We start from the raw sequence: 21,216 nt of genomic DNA, 5'->3' as shown, positions 1-21,216 counted from the left end.
TTCTAAATTTTATTTTCAAAACTATAATTTCAAACAATTTTGCCTAATACTACGAAGAATTTAGATTTTGAAATGAAGAACTTGGGGTTGGGGATTTAGCTCAGTGGTAGAGCGCTTGCCTAGGAAGCTTAAGGCCCTGGGTTCGGTCCCCAGCTCCGAAAAAAAGAACCAAAAAGAAAAAAAAAAAAAAAAGGAAATGAAGAACTTGTCTCTTACATCTGACCTATAAAATGGTTTAGAAATTACAGTTTGAACTATCTGCTTTGATATGATTAAATATATATTTAGTTGGCCATTTAAGTTTTGACAAAGATAAGAATATAAGCAATGGTTGAATGTTTATTTTACCTAAGAATGTTACACACACATTGTGTGTGTGTGTGTGTGTGTGTGTGTGTGTGAGTGAATGCAATTTTTACAAAGATTATTCCATGGAGAAATATGAAAATAATAAAAGGTGCTATTTTTATCATAGAAGAAAATGGATGTTCAATTTTAAACAGATGCAATATTTATGGGCTCATAACTCTATACACCAGGAACAATTTGGAGAAGCTAAAATGCAAAAGTCAGACATTTATTTTCTTTATAAAATAATCCATTTTTTGGGGTTTTTTGTTTGTTTGTTTTGCTTCTTTGAGACAGCAAAACACTGCTGTCACTGTGTTGCCCTGGCTGTCTTGAAGCTCACTATGTAGACCAGGCTAGCCTGGAACTCACAAAGATCTGCCAGTCTCTGCTTTCTCAGTGTAGGGACTAAAGGCGTGCACTGCATACCTGGCACCCAAATTAATTTTTTAATTAAACTTTTTGTCTCTATCAAAGTTAGTATCTTTTCATTCTTCTTTAAAAATTTATCTGCAGCACAAATTTCTTTTGCCGCCTTTGGATTCAGTTTTCAATTTCTTCTCAGATTGAGATGGAGCAAATAAATGAGGCCAATATATGAAAACCTCCGGCAGGGACCTGCTTACACACACGCACGCACGCACGCACGCACGCATGCACGCACGCACATAATGTTTTGCACTTTTAAGAATATTTTCAGGGGTTGGGGATTTAGCTCAGTGGTAGAGCGCTTGCCTAGGAAGCGGAAGGCCCTGGGTTCGGTCCCCAGCTCCGAAAAAAAAGAACCAAAAAAAAAAAAAAAAAAAAGAATATTTTCATAGCTGGGCACAGTGCTATGTGCACACAGGTGCATGGATAGTCAGAGCTACATAGTAAGACTTCATCTCAAATTTATAAGTTTTATATTTCTACTGAAATTCAGCATGCTACTGAAGGCTCAAGACAGCCACTCAATGTACACAGTGAAGTATGGTCAAATGCCTCCCATAGATCTTTATTTTTGAGTGTGCCTGCTGAGGATACATTAACCTTATTACCTAACCGTTATCCCTTTATTGGATGAGACATGGTTGGTGGCGGGACGTGGAGATAACAGGAGTTTGTATGTCTCGTGCAAAAGCTCAGAGCTAATAGTACTTAATGCCACCGATCTGATGATCCAGAACTGAGTTACTGGGCTATACTCAGCTGCTGAGAATGCTAAGAAACACAGCCTTGATTTGGGGCAGCTGTATATGTTAATCAAATCAAGCTGTGCCTTGGTTAACCTCAGCTGGACCCTCACCCAGGCTAATGTAGTTTCCAGCTACTCAGTTCTGCAACCTGCAAAGGAGAAATGCGCTGGGGCCAAGGACTGTAAAAGAGAAAGCATATGGTCTCCAAGCAGAAGGTGACAGGGATTTTTACAAGAGGGTGTGGTCACCCCTATATGTTAGAAGTGAAGAAGAGGGTAGCAAAAATAGATGTCGCATAGGCAAGTATTTACCGAATACTCAGATCTGATCCTTCCTTCTTGTTTTGTTGTTTTGAGTGGCTCTGGATTCTCTCAATTCTGTGAAGTGTTACGTTAAAGAGGGCCCTGTCCCAAACTCCGCTTTGTTCAGGAGTTCTAAAATGCGGCCCGCTTTTATCCTGTCAGGCATCTCAGGGTGCTTCACAAAAGATGTACAATTCCTTACCAACTGTAATGCAATCTGTAGCCCGAGATAAGGACAGAGAGCAGGAGGAAACAAGTGACTCAACACAGCTAGTGGCTTCTATTTCTGATAAGGGTGTAAGGGAACTGCCTGCCTTCGATCTACCTACTTCCTATGTGACATACACAAAGAATGTAGGTGTGGCTCAGAAGACAGAGGATGCTATTTTCACCCTTGGCTAACGTTTTGTGTGTGTGTGTGTGTGTGTGTGTGTGTGTGTGTGTGTTGTGTGTTGTGTATGGGGGGGGGAGGAGTGTGTGTGTGTCTGTATGTGGGGGGAGAAGTGTGTGTGTGTCTGTGTGGTGTGTGGTGTTCTTGTGTGTGTGTGTGTGGTGGGTTGTGTGTGTGTGTGTGTGTGTGTGTGTGTGTGTATGTGTGTGTGTGTGTGGTGTGTGTGTGTGTGTGTAGTGTGTGTGTGTGTCTGTGTATGTGTGTGTGGTGTGTGTGTGTATGTGTGTATGTGTGTGTGTGTGTGTGTAGTGTGTGGTGTGTGGGGAGGGGTGTGTGTGTGTGTGTGCGTGTGTGTGTGTGTGTGTGTGACAGAAGATTTAAATAATAAAAGGTAATCCTATTCTTGCTACAATTCATTCCTGAGTCTCTAAGCTCCTATCTGTAGTCTCATATGAAGCATGAGTAAGTGCCTTTTAATGTACCCCCCCCACTCCTGTAGGAGTGTGAGAAATCAAACCCAGGGCCTTGTGGTACATGGTAGGCAAGTGCTCTACCCCTGAGCCATATCCTTTGCCTCTCTTTCAACATTTACATGGATTTTCCCCTGCCAGGGGCCAGAACACTTAGTCATATAATTTCTAATGTGTTTAGATTTCTGGGCTTTGTGTAGTAGTTAAAGGAGTGTTTTTCCAGAAGTGTAGTCTGGTAGGACTTAACAATGGTTATTCTGATCCCTATCTTGATGGCCCACAGCCTCTCTTTGGAACTCATGGTTTGGGGTTTTAGCTCTTGATGTCTTTCAGGAGCATACATAAAACCTGAAGGTTTTGAAAAGATGACTAATAGAATAATAATGTATCTGGGATTTCCAATGGAGATATCCTGGGATAAGTTTAATTTTCAAACTATGGGTCTCTAGAAGCACCAAACAAATGAATCTGACAATGAAGTCAATGGAAAGAAATCAGAGGAACTTTACTATTGAGCTGAGTGTTTTGCGTATGTGTGTGTGTGTGTGTGTGTGTGTGTGTGTGTATATGTGAGTGTGTGTGTGTGTATGTGTGTGTGTGTGTGTGTGTATATGTGAGTGTGTGTATGTGTATGTGTGTGGGTGTGTGAGTGTGTGTGTGTGTGTGTGTGTGTGTGAGTGTGTGAGTGTGTGTGTAGTGAGATGTGATGTGTGTGTGTGTGTGAGTGTGAGTATGTGAGTGTATGTATGTGCATGTGTGTATATGTGTGTGAGTGTGAGTATGTGAGTGTATGTATGTGCATGTGTGTGTATGTGTGTGAGTGTGAGTGAGTGTGTGTATGTGCATGTGTGTGGGTGTGTGTGAGTATGTGGGGGTGTGTGTGAGTGAGTGTTGTGAGTGTGTGTGAATGTGTGTGTGCAAGAGTGTATGTATGTGTTTATGTGAGTGTGTGTGAGTATATTATATGAGTGTGTGTATGTGTGAGTGTGTGTGTGTGTGTGTGTATTGTCTCATTCTTCTGAGACAGTATCTTTCTATGTAGCTTTGGCTGGCCTGAAACTTTCCATGTAGATCAGATTAGACTCAAAATTGCATCAATTCTGCCTACTAAGTGATTGAAATTCAGGTATGTGTTACCATGTCAATGTATTCCGCAGATCTCTGACATTATCAATCATTCCTTCTGCAGTAAGATGATCACATACACTGCTAATTCAATCTTCAGTGCAGCCTAAAAGACAGAAATATTTTCCCTCGGTTTTAAAAGTAAGGTAACTGGATCCCAAGGAGATGAGGAATTGTTCTATGTCCAACAGGCAGGCTGTAGCTGATAGGCAGTTGTAGTCAAGAACCTATGGTCTCATTCATCGTACGAACCCATCCTCCTTAGCTCAGGAGCTAGGCCACGGATACAGGCAGAAGGCACATTGGAACCACATGGAATTCTGTAGCTCTAACTCAGTGGCATTTGTGTTTCTGCTTTCTTTTTCATAGCTACCTTCTTCTCCTAATTTGTATGCAGAGAGCAGGAAGGCCCATTGAACTGTCCCCTCTAGACAAAACTTTTTCATCTACAATGGGCGCCAGACTAGAACCCCTAGACCCTACCCGGGATTAATTAAATAGGTTGAGGTTCTGTCTTTAGCCTGGCTAGCTGTTTGAACACAGGATGTATAAGTGTGGAAGCTGATCCTTTGTATCACATGGACCAAGTGATAGAGTTGGTCTACAGAGAATGGAGCATAAAGCAAACATTTCCAGATAGGGAGCACTATTTTTGGGGCTCCTGGAATACACAGAAGTCCAGATGCATAGCTGACCTCGGTACTTCCACTCCCTGCTTACGTTCCACTGTCTTCCAGATGTGACTTTACCGCTCTTTTCTCCAAATGGAGAGGTCTGAGCAGCACGGTGGTCCACAGTTGTAACCTCACTACTTGGGAGGCCGAGGCAGAATTACAATGAGTTTCAGGTCAGTTTGGGCTAGAGTGAAAGCTTGTCTCAACAAATTAAAAAGGAAATAAATAAAGGAAAGAAACAAACCCTAATATTCTAAAGCTTGAATGTGATCTGTCTGTTGTTTTGTTGTTGTTGTTGTTGTTGTTGTTGTTGTTGTTTTCGTTTTGGCAAAAAGAAGGGTTATATCAAGGGTTGGATCACAAGAAGAATCTTACATTGGGTTGGTTTTCTAATACTGAACTAAAATAGGGTAGTAATCCACTCGATGAGGGAAAATGTTGACTTTGGGCTTTGTCCATCCACTGGTGATTGACCTATTGTTTGGGGACCTGTGGTGAATTTTGATATGGTAAAAGAGCTAAGTAGTCATCTTATGGTTCCTGGAGAGAAGGGGCAGGGTGGGGGTGGGGGCCAAGCGATCTGGGGACAAACCTTCAACACAGGGGCCTTGGAGGGACTCTAGGACACATGTATACTTTTTCTCTTTGACCCATCTACTCCCTGAAGTGAGGCGTGCTTGGCGTTAAGAGCACTGCTGCTTCTCTGGGAAAAACTATCTTAACATGCCAATTCTAGCTGGCCTACTAGTTGGCCAATGAGACTAGAAGGCCAGTTGAGATCATCCAAGCCCAACCTGAACAAACAAAACTACCCATCAAAGCCACAGATTTATGTAAACCAGCGAACCGCTGCCATTACAAGGCTGGGCTTTTAGGCAGCATGTAGCTAACTGACTCAGGTACCTGAAGTGTTCCCAAGAATACTTCCAAAAGCTCGAAGCAGCTGAAAACACCCATGTGCCCATCAGTTCATAATGCATCTTCTATTTGCCTTGTGTCCCCTTAGTTCAGTTTCTGGTATTTGCAATCTGAAGACTTCTAAGTGACAATAATTCACAGGGCCTGAGAATAATAACATGGAGACAGTGTTATCCTTACACAGAGTCCCCTAAGAAAAAGCCAGATCTCTAGGACAAGTGGCAAGAGGGAAGGGGAGGGTATTAGGATAGTTAAGAAAACTAATGAAGTGTTTGGGGAAAACTAATTCAAGGATGCGGTTACAAAATAAAAGCTTGGAGAGAAAACGGAAGGAAAGTTGGTAGACAATGAGCGAATGAGCGCTACTCACGGACCAGCTTCACAAGCCTGTGCCTGCCTCTGTGTGGTAGAGACCGTATTCTGACTTTGTACTCAAAGCACTGTACTCTGCTTTGGATCCCCTGATGCGGAGCTGCCCAAGTAGGGACTGGACTTTGACAAAACAGTTCCAGCAGCAAATGTCGTCTTTGCTCCTCCGAGACACTAAGAAACCGGAAGCTGCGGGTGAATCCCATCTCTGTCGCTTTCTGCCGTCCAATACCGTGCCAGTATTTGTTAGCAGCCCTACTCAGAAATCCGCTGGCCGAGGAGTCTGAAGCAAGCAACTCTCAGACTTCCAGCCATCTAAGAATTTAGCAAAGCAAAAGGCAGGCGCAAGCGATTCACACAAGGAAGGAAACCTCGCAGCCAAGCATAAGGAAGCTGAGCGGCCTGTGTTTGTGAAACCTTGAAGGATTAGACAATGAGTAAGTTAGGAGTGCACTGTATGACCCAGAAACCAGAAGGCCCACTTCTAGAGGTGTGGAAAAATACTGTTCTGGAGTGGGAAAGTGTAAAAAGGATAAACGATCTCTTTTCTCATCCCGGTTAAAGCTAATTCAGAGATTAAACTTTATCCAGAGAACTAAAAGGATGTAGCTTAAAAAAAAAATCAAAACAAAACAAAACAACAGATAAAAGCAGATTACTGGAATGAACATTACATAGCCCAAGGGATGGTGGAGTTTCAAACTGCTTCAAAGTAAACGGCCTGAGCAATGGCTGCCCCACGACACACAGCTAAGCACACTGACTTCTAAGTTGACCATCCTACTAGGTCACGCTGCGTTCAGAGCTTTGGTACTGAAACCTCCAACAGGCTGGTGGTGTGGGGTCTTTACTTCCGTCATCTGTGTGGCGACATGGGTAGATTCTTTTAAATAGAGAGCCAGCATTGAAGGGCTTTCCTATTGTAGCAACTTAAAAAAATGTAATATTAATGTGAATATATCAAAAGTATGGGAGGAAAAGTCCCCCTGTGCCATCTTCCCTGTAGCCAAAACCCTCCTTAAAGGAAGTAAAATCCAGAGTCAGGTCTTCAGATCTGAGAAGTTTGAACTTGTGCCGGTATTAAAGCTTAGCCAGCCGGAACCTGGATGGGAACCGTCCCAGCTTACCAAGCTGACAATGAGGGGACTGGCTTTTATTTCCGTGTTGCACCTAATGGTTGTATTTTTACTGAAGATTAGTCTTATGATCTGAAAATCACGATTAGTCCATTTAAAACAGCAGTTCTCGACCTTCCTAATGCTCCAGCCCTTTACCACAGCCCCTCGTGTTGTAGTGACCTCCCCTCAAATCATACAATTATTTCGTTGCTACTTTATAACTGTAATTTTGCTACTGTGATGAATCACAATGTGACTATCAGATAGACCGGGCGCCTGAAATGTGACCCCTGTAAAAGTGTTATTTGACCCCCAAAGGGGTCACAACCCACAGGTTGAGAACCACTGATTAAAAAGGCCCGAGCTGATTCCTTCTGAGTTTAAGGTCATGAAACAGAGCCACACTACTCGGGTGTTTTAGAGGAAAGGACTCCCCCACAGAGAAGGCTACTGTGTGGATGAGTTCGGGGTTCCTTTTGAATGGCAGGTAATATTGCCTTTTGAGGGAAATGTTTTGTTTTGTTTGTTGACTTAAGTTCTCCTTGTTCTGAAGATGCCACTTGCTCTCATGAACACAGGATGTGTTTGCTGGCAGGAGACTGAGAATGGAGACCAGAGCGGCCGAAGGAGCTATTTTCTTTGGAGCCATGGCACAAGACAGCCCTTCCTGGAGACCCATGAGATCCTTGGCAACTTCAACAGCACAGTTGTAACTTATAAAAATATATGTAAGAATCAGAGGACTCACCCCAAAGCCTACATGGGCTATTTTCAAGCGCTAGGAGTCAGTGCTTACAGTTCCCCTGCTGCTGTCTGTCCCTTTGCTTCTGTGCATGTTCTGGTTGTTCTGTGGTACACATGTATGTATCGCATACCTTTCTTCATAACTAAAAATTATCCTAGGGCCAGAGGCGTGGCTTGACAGCACAGTGCTTGCCTCAGATGTGCAAGACTTGGGTTTGATCTCTAGTGTTTCAAATAAATCTATTAATTAACAGATTGATTACTTACTCCAAAGGAGAAAGATGAAGGCTACAAACGTCCATTTCTCTCAAGATCAACCTATTCCTGCTTTAAATTCGGTTCATTGTTTTCAGAGTGTGTGGAAACATCCCTTGTTCCCTGGAACCTCATGACTAACAGCATAATTTCCACTCGCTAATGATCTGACTATATCTGGAGCAGCGGCGTCTGGGCCGTGTGCTGGTTGTCTGATTGGCAGTGTCTACTTGTCACTACTGGTGTTTGGCCTCACTCTGCTTAGGGATAAAAGAATAGAGCTGTGACCTAAAAGCTTTTAGGTAGAGACACCTGCAGGCACCGTCGTGGCCTGTTGGGTCCTGTTCATTGTAGTCACCAGCCCTCCCAGTTTCTGGAGCTCTCAGAACATTCCAGAAAGAACAAAGAAAGCACCCCATGTCTGCCATTTGCTTTAAAAGAAAATATCCACAGGATATTAATTTGGAATCTCTCGTTTAAGTATATTTGGGAGGTCTCCTAATATAGACTTACAAAAAGTTTCAATTTTAGATAGATATTATTAGACCATTTGTGTCAAAAAAAAACAATAAAGTTACAATACTCTGGATTTCTAGTAGGGTAATGAAAGTCTGAGAAAAGTTAGATTTATTTCAAGTTAGCCATGATTTTTCTCTGTAATTATGAATGTCCTAGTCTTGAATGCTAGAAATGTTTTTCTTATAATTGTAGAATTTATTATTCCCGCACAAAAAACAAGATTTTTACATTTAAGTAAGTCTGAATGGATGAGAACAGCTAATAAATTTTAAATCTTTGTTCCATCACAGAAATTTTTAAATTTTATTAAGATTTTGAAAATAGTTGTTTGTCCCTTGCAAAATGGTCAGCCTAGAAAACATACACACAAGTAATATTCTATGGACTTATCAGGTTATATTTAAGAATACATATGTGTATATAGAAATGTATATACACATGTATATAGAAATGTATATACACAAGTATATACAAACGTACACACACACACACACACACACACACATATATGTATATAAATGAACCTTGCAGGAAGGATACATAAGAGGGTTTAGAACAATTGTTCTCAACCTTCTTAATGCTATGACCCTTTAATACAGTTGGTCATGTATTAAATCATGTTTTGATTACCCCAACCATTCAATTATTTTATAACTTCATAATTGTAGTTTTGATACCGTTAATATCACAGTGTAAATATCTGATACATGACCCATGTGAAGAAGACATTTGACCCTCAAAAGGATCATGACCCACACGTTCAGAACCACTATTTGGAGGAGGGAAAGAGAAGGGAGAAATGTTGTGATTAAAGTACAGGTTCCCTTGCAGGGGGTAATTCTTACACTTTGATTGGGAACTTATGTCTGAGAGAAGAGTTTTTGTTGTTGTTGCTTTGTTTTGTTTTGTTTAAATTGGATAGAAAAGGAGATTTACAGGGTGATTCTTGTGACTGTTAAAGATCTGGTTCCCCAATTGGTTCTTGATCAATCAATAAAGATGCTAGCAGCCAATGGCTGGGTGGAAGATGCAGAAATTCCAGGTTACCACAGGCAGGTTAGCAGATGCAGGAGGAGGAAAAGAGGATTCACTATGCTTTGGAGGGAGAGTCACCAGTCATGTGAGATCTCAGGTGGAGTGGCCATTGGCTGGTTCTCTGACTGGGCCTGGGGTTGCAGGGGGGAGATTAGAAACACAACTAAGCTGAGGGCAGACTTAGGGCACTGAGCAAGGAGAAGATAACAGGCAACAGAGCTGAGGGCAGATTTAGAAGTGTTGAGCTGGGAGTGAAGAGAAGGGCTGGCTAGCAGAGGGAGGCTTAGAAGAACTGACCATTGAGCTAAAATCATATTAAAAATAAGCTAATGTGTATGACTGTCTTTCTTCTGCGGACCCAAGGGAACCCGGGCTGGGCTGGTAGCACGGTCTGCCTGGGACTTAAAGCTGAACAATAGAAACTACATCCTACATTCTCTGGGTGCGGCGGTGAACATCTTCAATCTCAACACTCAGGAGGGAGAAGGGGATCTATCTCTGTGAGGCCAGCCTGGTCTATATAGTGCGTTCCATGATAGCCAAGGCTATACAGAGTCTCTATCTCAAGCAAGCAAGCAAACAAACAAACAAAAAGTTATATTACACATAATGAAATACCACACACACTCCTTTTAAAAGGAATTTTGACAACAGACACTTTTCCAGCCCAGTTCCCAAGTACACTTTTGGAATAAGGCATCTCCCATGCAGTTACACACCTCAAACACATGGAACGAAGTTACAGACCAACTTCAAGCAAAAATAATTTAGTCTTAGAAATATCATTATTAGGGAAAGAACCAAAACTATTTTTAAGATTTATTTCTTTTTATTTTATGTCTATGGCTTTTGTCTTCAGGTATGTAAATACACCACGTACCTACTTGATACTCAAGGAGACCAGTAAAGGCTGTTGGATCTCATGGAACTCAAGTTAAAGGTGGTTGTAAACCTCCACGTGGGTGCTGAGATCTGAACCTGGGTCCTCTGCAAATATAGCCAATGATTGTAACTGCTTCTCATCTCTCTAGCCTCAAACATTTCCTCTTACTGGTTTCACAATATTAATTTATTGCAAATGAATATGATGTAAAATGAACTCAATGGGTATTTTTGTAAACTTTTTGTTTCATTTTGCTTGCATTTTTGTCTTTTGCTTGTCTATTTTGTTTTGTGGGAGGTTTTTTAGTGTGTTTCATGTTTTTGTTTAAAAGGGAGAAAGGGCTCAGAGTTGGGGGTGGGGCAGGGAGGAAGGTTCTAGGAGGAACTGAAAGAGTAGGAAAGAATGGTCAGCATATACTGTGAAATATTATCAACAATTAAAAATTTAAAAGAGCAAAAAAGAAAGAGACATCTTTAAGGAACTGAAGTGGATGTGATGGATGAGTGACAGTAATGAGGTAGTGCTTACAGGCCGCCCTTCCACACTCTCTCCTCTGAACTCCTCACCCTACCATTCACATGAAGGACCGGGTCAGTGCACAGGAATGGTTTGGAAGATCTGGAGTACTGCGTGGGTGGGGAGGACTGGGACACACTTAGTTTTTCTTAGATTTAACCCATACTGACACGTAAACTAGCATGCTGAATGTGCTCATATTTTCATAAGGAGCAGGGGAAGACTGTTGAGTGGGAAGGGAAATGTGGATCGGAAGTGCACAGATGAATGTAGACAGGAATCAGGAGAGTCTTTCAACTCTTTCTTCATTTGCAGGCTCCTGAAGATCCTCCTCCTCCTCTTCCTCTTCCTTCTCTTCCTCCTCCTCCTCCCCTATCCTCCTCCTCTTCCTCCTCTTCCCCATCCTCCTCCTCTTCCTCCTCCCTTCCTCCTCCCCTATCCTCCTCCTCTTCCTCCTCCTCCTCTTCCTCCTCCCCTATCCTCCTCCTCTTCCTCCTCTTCCCCATCCTCCTCCTCTTCCTCCTTCTCTTCTTCCTCCTCCCCTTTCCTTCTCCCCTTCTTCTTCTTTATCCTCTTCCTCTTTTTCCTCCTTCTCTTCTTCTATTTCTTCTCGCACTTCTTGTTAAGATCAGAATGGTTCCCGTTGCTGGAAAATAACCAAGAGTCTTAACCAATCTAGAAACAATGTAATCATTCACCAGAAAAGGTAAGCAGGAACTGGGAAAGGTGTAAGTGTACGGTTATTCACAAGCAGTGGACAATCAGAAATGTTCTACACATTCAGCATGACCAATATAAATTATGCTGCAGGGAAATACTCAACAAAATTATATGTGTACTGATGTATTTAAATGAAAAAAGTTAGGGAAATGTATGTCCAATTATGATCCCATTTGTGTTTTGCATCATATATTGGCACACAGACATATTGGCAATGTCTGAACAGTAAGTGTCTCTGAATGGCAGAACAGGAAAATATTTTTATTTCCTCATTTTACAAAGTATTTCTGTTATCAGTAAGGAGCCTGCATTTCTCTCACGTTCAAAAACAAGGAAGTTCACATAAGAGACTGGGTGAGATATTTGTAAATACAGAAGCTGAGTAAGCAGATTTGCAAAACCGAAATATGTGAAACGTAACAGGAAAGAATTCAGCAGCAGCTTAACATCCAATCAGGCCAGACTGTGATAGTCAGGAGAACGTAAAACTAGAAAAGTATCCCCTGAAGACGAATTACAGTTTGACTGTCACCACTATATTGTGTGGCTACACAAGAGGCTTACTTGTCACTAAACAAACAACGTGTGGTTTGTAAGCCTCTTACTCTCCGTGGGTGAATGGTCACTATCTCTCAGCTCCCTCAGTGACTCAGTGACAGTGACTTTTTAATCCAGAATGTTAATCCCACAGATGATAAACCTACCCCAGAGGGAAGGTGTGGGCTGAAATCAGAGCTCACTGTGAGGAACTGCCATTTATGTTGAAAGCAGAAATTGAAAGATTCAAGGGAGAAAATAATGACACTGCACAAGGAAAACATTTTTTTTTCTTTGCAAAGCCAGATTATCTAAACTGTGACTCATTCGAATATTTTTTAGAATGCAGATGAAACCTCTCTTTGGCTACCTTCTTGGCACCTTACCCATGCTAACCTACTTTATACCAAGCAACGTCAATCACAAGATGGGACTGGCAGCATTTCAGAAATGCTTTTCAACAGTACAAAACCTTTTTTTGGAAACTGGGATTAGCTGGCCACAAATATGGGTATGTAAAAGTAGGCACTCGGTTATGCAATATTTATTCAAGTGAAATTCTTCCAATATTTTCTGGAAGAGAGGTGATATTCAATGATGCCATTCTGTGGGCCAACGTCTTAAAGAAAGTGCCTAAGGGTGTTAATCTTTTTTTTTTTTAATTGGTGGTTTAAGCATTAAAAATGCATAAAGGTGAAAAGCTAGGATAAATGTCAGATTGTATATGTAGTGAGCCATTAAGTTTAATAAAGTTTATTTGAAAATAAGATGAACTATAATTTTCTCCTTTGATATACATCTAACAAACTTATTACTTAGCAGGAAAACTGTCTCCCATGAGTTATAGATGCTACTGGGTGCCTCTCGTCCTGTCTACTGTTTCCATCTCCAACCTCTTTAGTCTAGCCTCCCGATCAGTGTGGAGCTGAATGGCATGCTCTCCTCCACTTACCTCCCATCCCACGCTTCCCTCCATGTTTCTGCTCACCCAGCATCTTCCGTGTCTTTTCATCTTGACTCCTGGAGTCTGACCATTCTCTGAAATTCGATCTAGAGCACACAACCTCTAAAATATTTTGTTGAATTCATATATACTCTCAAGATTTGAACTTGCACTTGACTACCTTATCTTAGCTACAACTGTTTAACTTATCATTAAGCCACAGCCCTATCTAAGATAAAAACCCCATCACCTTGTTTTCCAACGCTGTTGTCTTTCTTCATTGTTCAGTTACTAAATTGTATCAATTCTTTTAGAGTTGGTCTTTTAAATTCTCTTTGTCTTAGTCACTGTTCTTTTGCTGTTGAAGAGACACCATGGCCAAGGCAGCTCTTATGAAAGAAAGCAGCGTTTGTTAGGGGTTTGCTTACAGTGTCAGAGGTTTAGTCCGTAATTATAGCAGAGAGCATAGCAGCACACAGGCAGACATGGTGCTGAAGAAGTAGCAGAGAGCTCTATACCTGGGTCCACAGGTACCAGGAAGAGAGGAGAGAGAGGGAGAGGGAGGGAGAGGGAGGGGAGAGGGAGAGGGAGAGGGAGAGGGAGAGGGAGAGGGAGGGAGGGGAGGGAGAGGGAGAGGGAGAGGGAGAGAGGAGAGAGAGAGAGAGAGAGAGAGAGAGAGAGAGAGAGAGAGAGAGAGAGAGAGAGAGAGAGAGAGAGAGATTGGCCATGGGCTTTTGAAACACGCTTCCTCCAACAAGGGAGGTTAGGGAGTGACATTAGTAGGAAGTGTGACCTTCTTGGAGTAGGTGTGTCACTGGGTGTGGCTTTAATACCCTGGTCCTAGCTGCCTGGAAGCCAGTCTTCTACAAGCCTTCAGATGAAGATGTAGAACTCTCAGCTGTGCCTGCACCATGCCTGCCTGGATGCTGCCGAGCTCCCCCCTTGATGATACTGGACTAAACCTCTGAACCTGTAAGCCAGCCCCAATTAAATGTTGTCCTTGTAAGAGTTGCCTTAGTCACAGTGTCAGTTCACAGAAGTAAAACCCAAACTAAGGTTGGGGATTTAGCTCAGTGGTAGAGCGCTTGCCTAAGCACAAGGCCCTGTTCAGGTCCCCAGCTCCGAAAAAAAAAAAAAAAAAAAACCCAAACTAAGACACCCTCCCTAGTGACTCAGCATTTAAATATATTTAAAATATTTGAAATATCTTATATATTTAAATATAAATATATGATCCTCTGAGGACTATTCTTATTCAAGCTACCACACTTTTCATTCATCATCTTTATAAATAATATCCTTACACTTTTACATATTAATATCCTTACACTTTCATGTAGGGTCTTTTATGTACAATTTCTCCCTACATTTATTTGACATCAAATCTCTCAAAAGAACTGAAACCTAGGATTGTATATTGGTGGTTTTTTTGGAAGAGGATGAGTTCAAAGGTATCTTCTGCAATTGGCTATTGTCGATGGAACTTGGTCTTACCAGGATCATATAATGAAGCTTATGGCCACAAAGCTCACCTAGGGGATGAAAAAGGTAAATATCAACTTATAAGTTCTGCTCCCCCTGTTATGTACCTTTATCTGGAGAGCCACAAATGAACATCTACTCCTGCCAAGATAACACACCATGAACTTGTTACTCTTCTACCTCACCTCAGTCTCCTCATAAGTAGTTGACTGCAGGCACATGTAGTACAGGACTGACCCTTGACTGACTTCTAATCTAAAAGGCACATTCTGTACTTTGTTCTCAAATATCTACTTTGTGTCTCTTGTCTACAATAGGATTCTTCTTACGTGGCTTTTGATTATTTGGCATTAGTAAAATACTGGAATAGGGGTTGGGAGAATGAGCTCAGCAGTTAGGAGCACTTGATCTTGCAAAAGACCCAGGTTCAATCCCCAGCTAGTACCCATCTATAACCCCAGCTGCAGGAAATCTGATGCCTTCCTCTGACCTCTGAGGGTACCAAGCACTCCTGTAGTGCCCATACACACACGCATTCAGAACATTCACACACATAAATTAATAAAATCAATCTTAAAAACTGTGTCAGGCATGGTGGCCCATACCTTTAATCCCAGCACTCAAGAGGCAGAGGCAGGTGGATCTCTGAGTTGAAGGCCAGCCTGGTCTATGGAGAGAGTTCCAGGACATCCAGAGCTACACAAAGAAACCCTGTCTCAAAACAAAACAAAAAGAAAAAGAAAATGCTAGAATAGGTTAGTCCATCGGTCACATTCAGTTTCCTCTAGATGCTAAAAAAGTATTATCTTTCAGCTCTGGCTTCTCAATAAATATTAGTTGCATATGCCCATCTCTCTTCTTCAGTCTTACCCTTTACACGTCTATATCCAAATACTTTCTGCCCACTGTTATTAAAGATTGAACTTGTAGTTGTTTTTATTGTAATAGTTATATTTGCTCATGTTAGATAATGGTCCTATTGTCTGGTATTCCTTAAGAGTATAGCACATCATTCAGAACATCTGCCCAGGTTAGCAATACTGTTAACTACACATTAATCCTCTTACTCAGCTATACTAAGATTACACAGATGATTTACTTTTTTAAAAATTGTTATTAGATATTAGATATTCTTTACTTACATTTCAAATGTCATTCCCCTTCCCCATTTCCTGTCCATAAGCCCTCATCCCCTCCCCACCCCACCCCCCATACATCCCCCTTACTGCCCCCCCATATTCCCCTGCACTGAGGGTCCAACCTTGGCAGGACCATGAGCTTCCCCTTCCACTGGTGCCCCAACAAGGCTATTCTCTGCTACATATGCAGTTGTAGTCCTGGAATAGTCTTTTGGTAGTGGTTTAGTCCCTGGAAGCTCTGGTTGGTTGGCATTGTTGTTTTTATGGGGTTGCAAGCTCCTTCAACTCTTTCAATACTTCCTCTAATTCCCCCCAAAGGGGGTCCTCATCTCAGTTCGGTGGTTTGCTGCTAGCATTGACCTCTGTATTGGACATGCTCTGAATGTGTCTCTCAGGAGAGATCTATATCCGGTCCCTTTCAGCATGCATTTTTTAGCTTCATCAGTCTTATCTAGTTTTGGTGGCTGTAGTTATGGGCCACATGTAGGGCAGGCTCTGAATGGCCGTTCCTTTCACTGCTCTAAACTTTGCAGCCATATCCCCTCCTATGGATATTTTTTCCCCTTTTAAGAAGGAGTGGGAGCATCCGCATTTTGGTCATCCTTCTTCTTGAGCTTCCTGTGGTCTGTGGATTGTATCTTGGGTAATTCGAGCTTTTTGGCTAATATCCACTTATCAATGAGTGCATACCAAGTGTGTTTTTCTGTGATTGAGTTACCTCACTCAGGATGATATTTTCTAGTTCATTCCATTTGCCTATAAATTTCGTGAAGTCATTGTTTTTGATAGCTGAGTAGTACTCCATGGTGTAGATGTACCACATTTTTTTAACCCATTCCTCTGTTGAAGGGCATCTGGGTTCTTTCCAGTTTCTGGCTATTATATATAAGGCTGATATGAACATAGTGAAACATGTGTCCTTGTTGTATGTTGGAACACTTTTTGGGTATATGCCTAGGAGAGGTATAGCTGGGTCCTCAGGTAGTAGAATGTCCAATTTTCTGAGGAACCTCCAGACTGATTTCTAGAGTGGTTGTACCAGTTTGCAATCCCACCAACAATGGAGGATTATTCCTCTTTCTCCACATCATCACCAGCATCTGCTATCACCTGATTAATCTTAGCCATTCTCACTGGTGTGAGGTGGAATCTCAGGGCTGTTTTGATTTGCATTTCCCTGATGTTGAACTTTTCTTTAGGTGCTTTTTGGCCATTCGATAATTCTCAGCTGAGAATGTTTTGTTTAACTCTGTACCCCATTTTTTAATAGGGTTATTTGGCTCTCTGAAGTCTAACTTCTTGAGTTTTTACACATGATTTTAAATCCCCCCCCCTTGCCCCTGGTTGTTCTGGAACTTGCTTTATAGACCAGGCTGGTCTTGAAATCAAAGAGATCTGCCTGTCTCTGCATCCAAGTGCTGGGCTTAAAAGAGAGTACCACCATTGCCTGGTGATTTTAAACTCTTTACTCATAGATTAAAGTCAAATTTCTTCAGTAATTTAGGTTGATCCTTCTTGCATTTACTTATATTTACAATGTAGATGAATTTTTTTTTGAATTTTACTTTGTTCCATCCACATGATTTACAGCACTTCAAAAATTCCTACTATGTCCAAATTAGATGAAAACACACTCCATATGAAAACTATGTATATGTCATACATGCAAATGGTGATTATTTGTAGAATATTCTAAAAATGAGACAGAGAAAACAAATTCACTTTCTTTATCCTTTGATTAAAATATAACAGCCAAAAGAATCTGTCAGGTTCCTTACTCTCACTAGAGTGTTTTGTATGTTAAGATAAAGTTATCGGAAAATGTCTCCTAAAGGAAAAAGTTGAAGTTATTTTGACCATAAGCAAACACCTGTAATGTTTTTAAAAGAATTAGGACAGAAATTAGTGAGTGTGTTTTCATTCAACAAACATCTACTAAGTATTCTGTGTGAAAATGCACTACCAGACTGTGTTCATCGCTTTCTAGAAAATAGATTGTTTTCCTATTTACACAAAATTTGTTTTGTTTTATTTTGGTTTTGAGACATGTTCTTTCTATGTGTTATCCTGGCTATTCTGGAACTCACTATTTAGCCCAGGCTATGGCCACAAACTCACAGATCTCTCTCTCTCTCAATCTCTCTCTCTCTCTCTCTCTCTCTCTCTCTCTCTCTCTCTCTCTCTCTTTCTCTCTCTCTCTTTCTCTCTCTCTCTCTCTCTCTCTCTCTCTCTCTCTCTCTCTCTCACACACACACACACACACACACACACACACACACACACACACACACATGCTGAGATTAAAGACAGAACTCACCACACCTGGCTAGTTACACAAAGTTTAGAACATTCTGTAGAGTAAACAGAAAGCTTTGCAAAGAGAAAAGTCAACCAAGTCAACCTTTGATGGAGATAGCTCCTTGGTGCTTTGGACAGAGGCTCTGAGAAAATGTTCTCATAGGAACAGGTTAGGATTCAAAACTTTTATCTTGATTCACTTACCTTCCCCACTCTTCACTCATGTTATCTACCCCCTAAAGTCAACATGTGATACAAATGTTTTTGTGGAGTAGTTCACCAGGTTCATTAAAATCAAACCAAAATAGATTTCTTTAAGGAGCTCACACCCCCATTATGTCTGCTATGAATATGTCATCATGATCTTTTTTTATTGCTTCTGCTCATAAGATGTTCACCAGTCTTGAATAGTTCTTGTATTTACAAGGTGATAACACTTCTGGTGTCTGGAGATGGAACTTAGTGATCCAGGGGAGAGCAGTGCACACTCGTGCTCACAATTGGAAGTCAAGCATGAGGCATAAAACTTGGGGTACACATGGTGGAAAAGTATCAGATTCACCTTTTCAAAGGACAGGATTCCAGCTGCTCAGTTAAGATCTCAGTTGTCTTAGTCTTGAATTCTAAAATCAGGCATAAACTGGAATTGGTCATTTCAAAGGTTTTTTGTTTGCTTTGTTTTTTAATTTGAGCACAAGGGACAAGAACAATATGAAAATACTGATTAGTTGGCATTAAGTTACTTTTTTGTGTGGATAAGGATTCAGATGAAGAACTTGCAAACTGGGCATGGTGGCACACGCCTTTGATCTCAAAAAAGGATCAAAGGAAGCCAAATCTCTAGGAGTTCAAGGTCAGCCTGGTATACAGGAGTTCCAAGTCAGTCAAGGCTACATAGTAAGAACTTATCTAAAACAAACAAACAAACAAACAAACAAAACAAAACAAAACAAAACAAACAAACAAAGGAACAGCAGCACAAAAGAAACTACTTGTGCCAGTTGAAAATGTTCTCTCAGGGAAATTTGACCTCTGTGTTCTCTGCTTCTGATTTCTCTGCAGGGCAGATAAACAGGTTAGTTTCAGCTTGGTGGAACTTTCCAGGGGGTGATTCCGTTAGACTTTTAGCCTCATGGGCTCAAGTCTACTTGGAAAAGCTTAGAACAAAACCATGACCTTCTGTGATTACTACCAGTGTCAACCAAAGCCATAAGATTCCTCCCGTCCATTACTCACTTTCCACAGGACAGAACTAATACAATTCACATTAAAACTAGGAAGCAAAAACAAGATAAAAGGACGGAGTGTGTTGTCTGCAGTGGCGGGGGGGTGGGGGGAGAGATGAGGAGGTAACCTTCAGAAAATGTTCTTTGGCTAGTAATTTATATACTGAATATAAATAATTAGCCCATCTTAATATGAAATTTCACCCATTTTATTTATAGTTTAAAAGGTAAGTTCTAACAAATTTATGGGGAAAATACTATTTTGTCAATTCTATCCTTGTACCTGTAGGAATAGAGATTAAAAAAAAATATTTTCTTTTTTTGGAAATCTTTCAGAGAATAGAGACTGGCCACAGGTTTGTAAGAGTAAGCTCTTTTTGTGGCTAAAGAAATAAAACCAGATATCAGGCTGCAAATAATTTTTATAACAGTTTTAATGTGTAATTAAGTCTTTGTTTGCTTGCTTGTTTGTTTGTCTTACTACTTCTGAGCTGACTGATAATTAATAGGTCTGAAGGACCAGGGCTGTTTGAATAGGAATTTGCCTTCATGTATTAGAGGCTTAGGGACTCTGACATGTCAGTGAAATTAATCCTTTCATAGATTTGTGATAAGACAGCACTGTGGACAGTAAACAACAGGTACTAGGGCCATCTTGAAAGAAGTAGGTCACTAGGTTATGAGTCCTTCAGACTAGGTCAGAGGAGATGCTCTGCTGACACACGTCCCTACAATTGCGATTGTCTGTCCAAACACATGGGCCTGAGCGGCCACAAATCAATCCCTCCTCAACCACAAGGAGAGCAAATCTTTCCTCTCCTTAAGTTGACCTTTTTCAGGTATTTATCACAGCAACACAGAGTCTAATGAATAACAAAGGGAGAGAAGGAGACACCATTTACTGAAATAAAGAAGACAGAGAGGCAGGTGGGGTTTAAAGAAGCAAGGTTTCAGTGTTACCTGTTATAACAGAATTCAACATTGACCTGGGTCCGAGTGTTGCCTGCCTTGGTCCCAGCTCTCACTCTTTCCAGTAACTCAGGAGAAAGGAGACATGCATACTTCATTCTCTCAAGTCCATAACATCCTTCTAGACTGAGCCTTTAGGGACGCAGATTAGAGCCCATCAGTGACTCAGCTATCAACACCTCTTCCTGACATCTCCTCTTGTAAATATTTGTCCCAGAAAGACTGAAAGGACCAGTTGTTCAAGTTGAGAGGGCAAAGTTTACACAGTCTTCATTTAAGGAGAAGAAATAAGGTGCCAGGGAAGAAATGATCATGAGACTGAAGGTAATCTCCAGATTCAAGAGCACGCTGACTGGGGAGAGATATGTCAATTCGTTTCAGTTGATTTTCAAACACTTAGAACTAAGTTCCCCGAGTTTTAAGTAACACAGTCCCAATCTTGACACAAGTTACCTTTTCAACATATGCCTTGAAACTGAAACATGCAGTGAGTTGTCACATTTATTTGAATCCTACCACTAAGCACTGTGATCATTCAATCTAATTGACTCCTTAACACTTCAATTATCTTGGCAGTTGAAAAAAAAAAGAATGCTTCCTGTCCTGAATTAATTATAGCTGTATTCCCAGGCTGTTGTCTTCTCATCATTGGATTGGCACTCTCTTTCAATGACATCTTAGGGTTCAACTTCTCTCCTAGGAGATAGAGAAAAGAAAATCTGAAGGAAGATTGCTGGAGCAGGGCATGTGGGGTTCAGTGGGTAGAGCATTTATTACACAAGCATGAGGATCTAAGTTTGGATCACCGGAACCCAAAAAAAAGCTAGGCATAGTAGTGAGTTGATGGCCCTAGAAGTGGGGAAATGCAAACAGAAGGATCCTGGGAATGAACTCCCCAGCCAGTCTAGCCAAAATGATAAAGTCTAGGTATAGTGAGAGAGCTTGCCTCATAAAATGAAGACATCTGATGTCAATCTCTGGCCTTTACATATGTACACGGGCAAGTGCACCTGAGCACACATCTACATACCCAACGCACGCACGCACGCGAGCGCGCGCA

This window comes from Rattus rattus, chromosome 15, assembly GCF_011064425.1.
Source record: "Rattus rattus isolate New Zealand chromosome 15, Rrattus_CSIRO_v1, whole genome shotgun sequence".
In the NCBI taxonomy this organism is placed as follows: domain Eukaryota; kingdom Metazoa; phylum Chordata; class Mammalia; order Rodentia; family Muridae; genus Rattus; species Rattus rattus.
Note: the sequence above shows the minus strand (reverse complement) of the source record.